Source organism: Cupressus sempervirens, chromosome 10 (genome assembly GCF_028749045.1).
Source record: "Cupressus sempervirens isolate cs-2001-9-10 chromosome 10, ASM2874904v1, whole genome shotgun sequence".
NCBI classification, from domain to species: domain Eukaryota; kingdom Viridiplantae; phylum Streptophyta; class Pinopsida; order Cupressales; family Cupressaceae; genus Cupressus; species Cupressus sempervirens.
The window spans coordinates 833,978,325-833,991,776 of NC_143127.1; positions in this window are offsets into that span (position 1 = coordinate 833,978,325).

Sequence of the window (13,452 nt, forward strand, 5' to 3'; positions counted from 1 at the left end):
GACCTTTTGCATTGACCCAAGTTATGGGAGAGGATAAGGAAGAAGAAGAAATAGAAGGTGCCAAGGAAGAAGATGCCAAGGAAGCACTTACTCTTGCTGAACCAAAGAAGAGGAAGGCTAAGGCATAGCTAGTGGCTAAGGCACAGAAAACCATAAAACCTACTCAACTAAGTTGAGTGCACCTACCACCAGAGAAAGCACACATGGAAAAAAATAGAAGGCCATGGAGAAGAATAAGGCTACGAATCAAGGATGCAAGTGAAAAAGAAACAAAGAAGAAAATATGTTGCATGGCCTGACTCAAATGAAGAAAAGACTGAATCAGATGATTTAAATAAATTAAAAGTGGTAAGTCACAAACCCCTTTCTGATATTGAAAATTTGTTTAAAAATGTCAATAATAATATAGATTTGTTTGGATTTAAGCATATTGATTTTAAGAAACTTGAGAAAGAAGAACATAAGTTAGTAGAAGAAGCCCTATATGCATTGATGTCTAAATTTAAGACTATGCCATTAGAATTTTTGAACTTAGTACCCAAGAAATTATATGATTTAGTTGAGCAAAAATGACTTTATTATTTAAATTTGGAAAAACAAATAAGGGAAATTACTTTGGCCCATGTAATGGAAAAATTGACAAAAGGGCAGATTGCTAAGGCTACTAAGAAATATGGAGTTAGGTTTACACCTAAGTATAGAGCCTTCAACATACATCAAAACAATATTCTAGATGTGGTCAAGAAATCTACCCAAATATGGAAAATTATCTATGGGTTGACCACTATAAAACAAGGAGAAGCCGACCCTTTTGAGGGTAAAGATGATGATAAATATGAAGATGAGAAAGAAGATGATGAAAAAAAGGAAGTTAATAAGAAAGATGATACAATGGGGGAGGAAACTTAAAAACAAACTAATGACAAGGCAACAACTGAACAACAACAAGATGAATAGATTTTGCAGGACACACATGTGCCAAGTGTCAGTCCCCTACATGACATAGTCAAGTCAACTGAAACTGTTATTGTCAAGGATGTTCCTAATGCTTCAACTTGGAACATCAATCCATTGACTATAGATGACTTGAAGAAAATATTGGACCAATCTACACTACAAGCAAAGTTATGTGAAAATCTAGTCTTGGTTAGTATAGTTGAGCTCCAAAAGGTAGTAACTGATATCACAAGGGACAAGGTGAATGCACAAGAACCACTTTCTACCATCCCTTTAGTGCAACTTTTGATTCAAATTACAATAGATACATCTACTAAGGCTGATACACTTGTCACAGTTGAGAAAAAGAAGATTGCAGAAGAAGAGAAAGATACAAATGTACAGTAGGAAATAGGAAAGACAAATTCATTTGTATGTGAAGCATAAGGGTAAAGTGCTATTCAAGTCATTGTGATAGATAAGAATAAATCTAAAGAAGATGAGAAAACACCTAAGTAAAGGAGCAAGAAGCCATTTAGTCACTAGTAACTCTACCAGTATCTGGCACTTCTACTAAAAAAGTTCTTCAGAAGCTGAGCACAGAAGCCATACCATTGCAAATCTCAATACTAGGCTCAAGCTCTTCAAAGTTTGAAAAGGTAACTCACTATGGAGATATAACTCTTGATGAAGAGATTGTTATACCAAAGTTTGATTATGATAAAATGATAGATCAAATAAGCATTTTGCAACAAGCCTTAGAGAAGAAAAAAGAATCAAGAAATGCTTAGGAGAGAGCATAGGTAGAACTAAGTGCTTCAAGATATTAAAGACATCTTTTTAGATGCATTTAATCTACCTACTCTTGAAGAGACCAAGCTACTACTAGAAAAACTATCAGATATAGTGGAAAAGGTCAATAATGAAGATATTGATACTAGTGCTAAATTCTTATAGTGGTCTAAAAGGAAATTCTAGAGCAAGGTCAATGAGAAGATATCTGGCGAGATAGCACTGACTCAAGTTACATTGGCAACAAAGGTTGAGGATGTGATGAAGGTACTTGAGAATATATTTTCATTGTACACCAAGTTGTGTGACCCTACACTCTTCACCCAAGAGACCAGACATCACATTCTGAGTTTGGAGAGAAATCTCAACATATTAGGTACAAGGTTACCTTAGAACCCTACTTAGAGTGAGAAGCAATTTCATACGTTACTTCAAACACAAAGTCAATTAGCTATATTAACAGTAGAAGATGCTAGCATAAGAGCCAAGTTGACAAGTATACAGGTGTCTCTCACCCCTCATATGGAGATAGTGCATAAGGAGCTAGGCTATGTAGAAACTTTGCTAAAGAAAGACCCCAATCTTTCTACTCTAGATGGCCTAGTACACCTTGCTGCTGAACTTGCCATCCAACTGAAGTCACTGGATGTTGCATGAGACAATTGGGATGGAACTCTTAAACTTATAATGGAGGTCCATAAATCATTTTTGGACAAGCATAATATACATGTATAGCCCATTTGAAACAAGTGTCAAAAAGGGGGAGACATATAAAAAGGGGGAGGCAACAAATAGGGGGAGAATATCTTATGGGGGAGAATAAAGAAAGGGTGAGAAATAAAATGTACTTGATAGAAATAGAGTAGCATGAAAGAGTATAAGTGCATTGAATTCAAAGAGTATAAGTAGAGACAAATTTAATCAAAATGGAAAACAAATTTTGGATATAGAACAGACATATTAACTTAGGGAAAATTATAAATTTTGAGGTATATAGGTTATTACAAAATTTTGAAATTTTGAAATTTTGTATATAAGTTGAGTCATGGATATGTTATACTCAAGAGGATTAGTTTAATTATGTATATTCAAGTGTTTTAGACACTCATGTCAAAGGGGGAGATTGTTCATCTTAGATTGGTTTTGACATGTAAATATTATAATATGCTGAGTCACTCAAGTGTTGAGTAGATAGACCATGCCAAGTAATTCAAATGCTGAGTAAATAGTAGATATCGAGTATTTCAAGTGCTGAGTCAGAAGCAAAAATATAATGTATGCCAAGCATCAAAGACTTCATATGCTAAGTAACATAGATTGGACATGTTTATTTGCAATGGCACAAACAACTAGGTAAACCATTTTCAAGTAGACCTAAAGATAGATTTTGATCATTTGGAGATAAGGAAGAATCTATATGCGGATTCTCTATGCAATTACATGCGACCAATCAAAAAATGGGAAGGTTTAAATGGAAAAATGGATGAATCTCAGCCATAGATTCATACCTAACCCTAAGCTGCATAAGTCTTCTTAAGAAGGATGAAGCCCTAAATTTTTAACAAGAGAGAATGGTGTAAGAAGGGGAAAATGATCAAAATGGAAGAACAAACAAGATAGTTTGCAAAGCATTCAAGGTGACTTAGCAGTAAGAGTGAATTATAGAATCAGTTAGGTGAACAATAAAGGATAGAGAAGGATATAGCACTGATACATCAGATCATCAAGGATCAACTAGAGATTGGATAGAGGTGATCTATTATAAGGCAAGCAAGTTCCAACCATAGGATCTATTTTGAGACATTTTTACAGGTGATTTCAATTAAATATCTTAATAGAGTAGTCTTAATAGGTTGTATGAAATCCTTTAATAGGGTGCTTACTTAATTATAAGTTGAAGTCCTCTAACTAGGTACACTTTTAACAAGGGGTTGAAATCCTCTAACAAGGTGGGACTTAATAGTCTTTGTAATTCTTTAATAGGGTAAACCTTTCATAGAGCAGATCATGATTCATGGTCAAACCATTGTAACCTTAATTGGATACAATTTATTGTTGCAGTAGTGAAGATTTGTGGGTGTCATCCCCACCCCCAATTTTACCTTCTCACTTGGAGGGTTTTTGGGTAATCATATCTATTTTTATATGCGTGTTTGATTATATGTTAACATGATCGATGCACATGCTTTATATATTATTTCAGTATATTAATGCATGTGATGTATGAATGATGAAAGTTTTATGGGTCCCAGTTTAAACTCTTGATTCAACCCCCCCCGCTCTCAGAAGTTTATTCCTTTCCCACTTGTAATTCCAACAAAAACATGATAAATTATAGTCTCTTTTAAAGCCTAAAGTCTAGAATGTTTTAAACTTAAATTTAAACTCAAGAAAATTAGATTTTTACAATCGGCTAATTGAGACCTTAGGGATATGACACACACATATGTCTAAAGAGACTCTAAGAGAAACTTCATTTGACCTTATAAAACTATAACCTTTTTGGAGGGAACACAAACTAAGGTCACATTAGTTAGGGTTGGTTGCCACTTTGAACTCTAGAATTTAGTAGAAATTTTAGATATTTAAATATTTTCATCTAGGTCAAGCTTCACTTTCTGGTTTTTTGTGTTTTAAATGTTCTTGGTTAGAATATTACAACTTAATCATAAAAATATCAGTTCATCCTATTTCCTTGTATTTTTTTCAATTTTATGTCAATTTAAATAAAATTATACATAAATTGGTATTTTTATTATTAGTATAATTGGTTACAACAATATGTTGAGTGTACTCTTTACAATTTTTTCTCTAGATGAATTGAATTATTAAAACAATCATACAAAACTAACTTAATTTTATAAATCTAAATTGAAAAATAAGTAAAATTGACAATATGATGTATTAAAGTAATTTATAATATTACAAACGTAATTAATATCACTTTTTTATCATAAACATTCTATTCAACATACATTTGAAGTAAGTTAACTAAAGTGTCAATGTGTATAATTATATGATTTAATTAAACAAAAATAATAATATCTTTTATTTTTATTCCACCAAGAGGCATCCTACATTGGAAGAGTGTTTATCAAATATTCCATTTCAATGGGTACTATCTTGAGACCAAACTGTTTCCTTTGATCTTTTTTTTTAATAATAAATTTTGTAGCTGTATGAAACACGTGGAAAACAAAAAATGAAGATAGCTTAATTTCAAACTAAAAACTATTAAAAACAAAACTATTTCCACTTATCATATAGTTTGGCAATAATTGTTATGACCATATGAAACATTTGGCAAAAATAATTAATGTAAATAGTTTGAGTTCTATCTACAACTATAGTTTGACATTTATTACTTCTTGCTGGCAACTGTAACTTTCTATTTTAACCATTCAAATACTTGCAGTCTATCATCATTTTTCTACAAAATTAGAAACATCATTATAAAAAAATCTTATAAATGGTAGATCTACCATTAACTCTTCACATACAGTAGCCTCACTAAAATTGACCATACATAGGTTAGTGAACTTGTATTTATAATTAATCTAAATAGTTTGATTTGTAACTACAACTATATTTTAAAATTTATTACTTTTGGCTGAAAACTGCAATTCTCCATTTTCACATTCAAGTACTTGTATTGTGTCATCATTTTCCCACAAAATTAGAGACATTTTTAAAGAGAAAATCATATAAATGATAAATCTACCACTAACTCTTCACACACATAGCCTCACTGAAATTGAGCGTAAACACGTTAGTCAATTTTTTTTTGCAATTAATGTAAATAGATTGATTTCTAACTACAACTACAGTTTGACATTTATTACTTCTGGCTAACCACTATAGTTGTCCATTTTAACCCTTCAAATGCTTGCAACATGTCATTATTTTTCCACAAAATTAGAGACATTTTTATGTAAAAAATCTTATAAATGATAAATCTACTATTAACTCTTCACATATAGTAGCCTCACAAAAATTGAGGGCACATAGGTTAGTGAATTTGTATTTTATTTTTATTATTTTTAATAAGTTTTGTATAAATGTATCATTTTGTAGCATTTTTTTCAAAATCCAAATCATCTCTAATAGTTATTTTCTTTTCTTCTATGTTATGTATGTATATAACATACAATGCTTTATCCTATTCATTATTTTTCTATCTTATTATATCCTAAAAGTCTTTCTAAAATATATTTAATGAACATTGATTTTAAACATGCCTAACAAATTTTGTTCTCCTATTTTCAAATGAACTACATAAATAGAATGCAATCATACTTGTAGAATTGAAAATATTATGCTTTTACTTGACATTAGAAGATTGGTCATGTAAGATTTTGTGTCAATAGGTACTATGCCAAGACTAGCCTTTTCTATTGATCTTATTCTTTGGCAATAAATTTTGTAACCATATCAAAATTGTGGAAAACAAAAAATTGAAGAGATTTTAATTTGAAACTAAAAATTATTAAAAACAAAACTATTTCCAGTTATCATGTTGATTGCCAATAATTGTTATGACCCTATCAAACATTTGAAAAAATAATTACTACAAACAATTTGATTTCTAACTACAACTATAGTTTGACATTTATTACTTTTGCCTGACAACTATAGTTCTCCATTCTAATCATTCAAATACTTGCACTATTTTATCATTTTTCCACAAAATTAGAGACAGTGTTACAGAAAAAAGATTATGAATGACAAATCTACCATTAAGTCTTTCCACATAGTAGCCTAAAAAAAATTGAGCACATATAAGTTAGTGATTTTGTATTTACAATTAATGTAAATAGATTAGTTTCTAACTACAATTATAGTTTGACATTTATTACTTCTAGCTAACAACTATAGTTCTCCATTTTAACCTTTCAAATACTTGTAGTGTGTCATCATTACAGAAAAATCTTATAAATAGTAAATATACCATTAACTCTTCAAATAGAGTAGCTTCACTAAAATCGAGTTCACACAGGTTAGTGAATTTATATTTAGAATTAATCTAAATAGTTTGATTTATAACTACAATTATAGTTTAACATTTATTACTTATGGTTGAAAACTAGAGTTCTCCATTTTAATAGTTCAAATACTTGTAGTGTGTCATCATATTTCCAAAAAAATTAAAGAGACCGTTAAAGAAAAAAGCGTATAAATGGTAAATCTACCATTAACTCTTCACACACATAGCCTAAAAAAACTCGAGTGCACACAAGTTAGTGTGAATTTGTATTTACAATTAATGTAAATAGTTTAATTTCCAACTACAACTATAGTTTGACATTTATTACTTCTAGCACACCAATATAGTTTTTCATTTTAACCCTTCAAATACTTGCAGTGTGTCATCATCTTTCCACAAAATTAGAGACATCATTACATAAAAAATATTGTAAATGGTAAATCTACCATTAACGCTTCATGCACAATAGCCTCTCTAAAATCAAGTGCACACAGGTTAGTTAATTTGTATTTTCTTTTTTAATTATGAATATTTTTTGTACAAATGTATCATTTTACAACATTTTTTTTTCAACAATCAAATTAACTTTAAAGGTTGTTCTCCTTTTTGAGCTATTATATATGTATATAACATAAAATGCTTTATCATATTTGTTGATTTTCTATATTATTATATCTTCAAATTCTTTCTGAAACATTTTAATGAACACTAATTTCAAACTTTCCTAACAAATTTGGTTCTCCTATTTTCAAATGAACTTGATAAATAGAATACAATTGTACTTATAAAATTAAAAATATTATGCTTTCATTTGACATTGGAAGATTGTTTAGAAAAGATTGCGCGTCAATGCATACTATACTGGGACCAAATTGTTTTCATTGATCTTGTTCTTCAGCAATAAATTTTTTAACCATATCAAACATGTGGAAAACAAAAAAATGAATACCGTTTAATTTCAAACTAAAAAACTATTAAAAAAAAAAACTATTTTTAGTTATCGTGTTGTTTGGCAACAATTGTTATGACCCTATCAAATATTTGGCAAAATTTATTAATGTAAATAGTTTGATTTCTAACTACAAATAGAATTTGACATTTATTACTTTTACATAACAACTACAATTCTTCATTTCAACTATTCAAATACTTTCACTGTGTCATCATTTTTCCACAAAATTAGAGACATAATTATAGAAAAAAAGCTTATAATTGGTAAATCTACAATCAACTCTTTGCACACAACATCCTCACAAAAATTAAGTGTGCACAATTTAGTGAATTTGTATTTATAACTAATGTAAATAGTTTGATTTCTAACTACAACTGTAGTTTGACATTTATTACTTGTAGTTGAAAACTGTAGTTCTCCATTTTAAGAGTTCAAATACTTGCAGTATGTCATCATTGGTTTAGAAAAAATGTATAAATGGTAAATCTACCAAAAACTCTTCACACATAGCAGCCTCACTAAATGCAAGTGCACACATGTTAGTGAATTTATATTTACAATTAATATAAATAATTTGATTTCTAATTACAACTATAGTTTGACATTTATTACTGATGGCTGATAACTATAATTCTCCATTTCAACCATTCAAATACTTGCAGTGTGTTATCATTTTTCAACAAAATTAGAGACATCGTTACACAAAAAATCTTATAAATGGTAAACCTACAATTAACTCTTGCCACATAGTAGCCTCACTAAAATCAAGCACACGTAGGTTAGTCTATTTGTATTTATAATTAATATAAATAGTTTGATTTCTAACTACAACTACAATGTAACATTTATTACTTCTGGCTAACAACTGCAGTTCTCCATTTTAACCGTCCAAATACTTGTAGTGTGCAATTATTTGTTCCATAAAATTAGATACATTGTTACAAAAATAATCTTATAAATAGTAAATTTACCTTTAACCCTTCAAATATAGTAGCCTCACTAAGATTGAGCACACACAAGTTAGTAGATTTGTATTTATAATTAATATAAATAGTTTTATTTACAACTACAACTATAGTTATACATTTTAACCATTCAAATACTTGTAGTGTATCATCATTTTTTCACAAAATTAGAGACATCATTACAAAAAACTAAATGCTAAATATGTACCATTAACTCTTCACACACAGTAGCCTCACAAAAATTGACCACACTCAGGTTATTGAATTTGTATTTAGAATTAATGTGAACAATTTGATTTCAAACTTCAATTGTAGTTTGACATTTCTTGCTTATGACTGACAACTGTAGTTCTTCATTTGAACCATTCAAATGTTTGCATTGTGTCATCATTTTTCCTTAAAATTAGAGACATCATTATAGAATAAAGCTTATAAATGGTAAATATATCATTAACTCTTCACACATAGTAGCCTCACTAAAATGGAGCACACATTGGTTACAAAATTTCTATTTACAATTAATGTAAATAGTTTAATTTCTAACTACATCTATAGTTTGATATTTTTTATACTTTTAGCTAACAATTAGAGTTCTCCATTTTAACCATTCAAATACTTGTAGTAGAAAAAGTATAGATAGTAACTCTACCATTAACTCTTCACACATAGTAGCCTCACTAAACTTAAGGGCATATAGGTTCGTAAATTTGTATTTATAATTAATGTAAATAGTTTTATTTCTAACTACAACTATAGTTTTATATTTACTGATGGTTGACAACTATACTTTGACATTTTAACCATTCAAATACTTGTAGTCTGTCATCATTTTTTCACAAAATTAGAGACATCATTATAGAATAAGCTTATAAATGGTAAATCTATCATTAAATCTTCACACACATAGTCTCACAAAGATTGAGAGCACATTTGTTAGTGAATTTGTATTTATAACTAATGTAAATAGTTTGATTTCTAACTACAACTATAGTTTGACATTTATTGCAAGTCTTGTTGACAACTATAGTTTTCCATTTTAACCATTCAAATACTTCTAGTCTATCATTATTTTTCTACAAAACTAGGGACATTGTTATAGAAAAAACTTATAAATAGTAAGTCTACCATTAACTCTTCACAAATAATAGCCCCTATAAAATCAAGTGCACACATGTTAGTGAATTTGTATTTTCTTTTCATTATTCTAAATAAGGTTTGTACAAATGTATCATTTTATAGTAGTTTTTTTCAACAATTAAATCATTTCTAAATGTTGTTTTCTTTGTTGTACTGTTATATATGTATATAACATCAAAAAAAAAACCTATTCGTTGATTTTATATTTTGTTATATCCTAAAATTATTTTTGAAACATATTTAATGAACATTGATTTTAAACATTGATAACAAATTTGATTTTCCTATTTTCAAATGAATTGCATAAATAGAATGCAATTGTACTTGTAGAACTTAGCATATTATACTAAAACAAAGTGTAAAGAAAATAAATAAATAAAGATAACACTGTAGATAGGGGCCTTGGATAGCAGCCTATTATTGTTGATTATGCAAGAGGCAGATATTGATAAAGATCTTTAAACTAAATGATCCGGAGGGACTACTTAGCATCAGATTACATATTTATCTAATTCATCAAAATCAATATATTTTATTGATGAACGGATTGATTGAAGCATGTAAATTTTTTTTTACTACTAGCTGCACATATTACTTTCAGTTTGTAATACCTTATGTTTAATATTGATATATTTGTGAGAGTTGTCATAATTAAATATAAATAATAGTAGAAAAATGATAATTTTTATAAAATGGAAAGTTAGATAGATTTTTGAGATTTTTTTAATTGACATGATTCTATTTTTATAGAATGTTACAAACAATATCTTTATTTTACGTTTATTGATTCAAGTAATATAAAGATTTAATTATTTTCATATTATGTTTTTTAGAAATTTTTTGATTAAGAAAAGTAGTAATTAATAGGTGTTGACCTAAATTAGAAATAGAATACTAGACACCAAGAGCATGACATTACTAGTGCCTAGTAGAGAAAGATCCAAACAAGCCAGATTGCCCTCTATTAAAGAGAAAGGTCCAAAACTGACTGACGTTCCAATTGTGGTCAATGCTTATGAGGAAAGACTTAGGACAAACCCCCATAATAGCTATAGACTTAAACCAAAACCAACAACAAAGAACTAGAGTGTGCCCCTTAAAACTTCTAACAATCACTTGATCACAAGGAAAAGCAAAACTAAGAAATGAAATCACCATAAGAACAACTAAAAAAACTCAAGTAATCTATGCCTATCAGAATAATAAGAAAAGAAATAGGACCAAACAAGACTATACCTCTAGCCTTGGCAAACACAATTTATATCATTCAAACATAGGTCTAGGCAAGGCTACAACCTTGGAAAACATACTCAAAAGTATTGTAGTGCACAATAATCTCCTAAAATACCATAAGTAAGAGGTATAAGGAGGAGGAAGACCAAGCCCTATAGGTAAGAGAAACTCCCCCTTTCTCCACTAACAAAACTACTAAACTTAGACAAAGTATTTAGTATCTCAATAGGAGTCTCCTCTTCTTTCCAATGCACAAATATGATCTTCACCTTAAGAAGAGATTTCTCCACCTCCATAGGAGTAGAATGTAGGATGTAGCACACATCTTCACACCAAAGTGTTTAGCTACAAAGTCATCCTTTCTTCACCACTTGAAGTACATTATCCATATGTGCTCTCTCTAGCTAGATCTCTTACAATAAGAAAGCGATACTCATAAACAATGGGAGAGTACCTTCTGAACACACTCACAACCACTTTTCTCCAACAACTAGCTACGTCCATAATCTTTTCCTGCACCTGAATAGGATTCTCAACCTCAATAGGTAGCAGGAAAGTTAAAGAATAGGACAGAGGAAACCTCCACCACACATGCACACCAGGCTCCAAAATGACTACCTTAACTAGATTTGAGTCCTAAATAGATGAAGCATTCACCTCAAAGCACAAGCCTCCAAAGGAATCCATAAAGAAACAAACACCAAGGGGCAAGAGACTCCTCAAATGATGAACAAAAATGTCCAACAAAGGGGAACTATCATGAGTAAAACCCCTAAAAAATGAAAACTTGTCTAGGGAAATCACCCTTGTTAATAGAACTAGCACCAAGGACATGGACCACATTATCCTTGTAGACTAGACCATCAATATCCAAGCCCCTATAAACTCTAGTATTCACATGGGCCCCACAATCCATGATAGGAGGCCCCAAGGGAAAGGACTGCCAATGAAGCCAATTCACATAGCCCTCCATACAAAAACCATCTATATGCTCATCTCTAAGAATATCCAAATACAAGAGATCCCACTAGAGGAAGAGACCAACAACACACCTAGGAGAAAAGACCCCATACATCCAAAATCCAAAGTGGGGAATACGGCTTCCAGCAAAACACACCTCCACCCACAAACCCCAATGCCTTATAGAGGTCCAACCAGTGCACAACCCAACAACACCCCAAGAACCAACATGGGACCTTCCCATAAGAACCAAACCCCTCAAGAGTGTGAAGAAGAACCACTGGACAAAAACTATCCTTTAGCAATAAACACCCATTAAAATGTAGAAAAACTACTCCATCGTGCACTAGTCAGATCCACCATCAAAACATGACAACACCCAACAAAGCTAGAGGGAACCAGAAAAAAGAAGGCCCCCCATCCATTATCATCATCCACTTTAGACTCCCTGATCTCACCATTGCAAGCATCTACTAAGCTAGGAACCCTAGCCCCTTTGTCACCCACTCTTCTGCTCAATGTGACTTTACTTTTTCGAAAGTTATTTAGTATGAAAATATATCATTTAAGATTTATGTTTTTTTTTAAAAAATATTCTTTTTTGTTTTTAGTTACTCTTCAAGACTAGTTTGTTGATGTAAACTATTTTTTCATTAGAATGAAATGATATAAAATATTATGATTCGTGATAATTTATAGGTTAATTAATTCATTTTAGACAATGATTTCCTATTTTTTGATAGTGTAAAAAATGATATCATTTTGTAATATAGGGTTCTTTGACTTCATGTAACTTCAAAAACCGCAACTAAATAACTTGGTCAACTCTCAAATCTTACGTGATGATTTATTACATCACTTGAACAAGTAGATATTGTAATGGGGTTCTTTGAATTCACACAATTGCAAAGGCTTGCAAAAACTACAAATAAATAAATTGTTGAAAACTTCTATACTACTTGATATTATAATGTCTTTCTCGAAATTCATGTAGTTGCATAAACGATAATTAAATAAATTTTTGAAAATGCATGTCCCACTAGAAATGTAAAATACTTTTATATTGTTACTCACTATTTGTGTATGAGTATTGCTTAGATAATTTTAAGGTAAACATGTCTTTGATAAGTAAGCATATAATCAATAAATATGAAAACCATATTAAAAAAGAAAAATAGATGAATTACTTAGTCATCATTTATATAAAAGTGTATATTTAATCATGTTTTATGAACTGTATTAAAATATACTTTGTTTTTTGTTATTAAATTTTTTCAATATTAGCTGCGGGTCATCCAAAATGAAATTTTGAATGAGAATAGCAATGAAGACTATAAATAAGAGAATACCAAAAAGAGTATCATAGAAAAGGAAGAGAACAACAAAAAGGCTCTATGATAGAAAATCAAAAAAGAAAGCGCAATCAAGTTGATAGAGAACAATATGCTAAAAAAGGGAAAATCTAAGTGTAAAATATTTGGAAGTTTAGAATA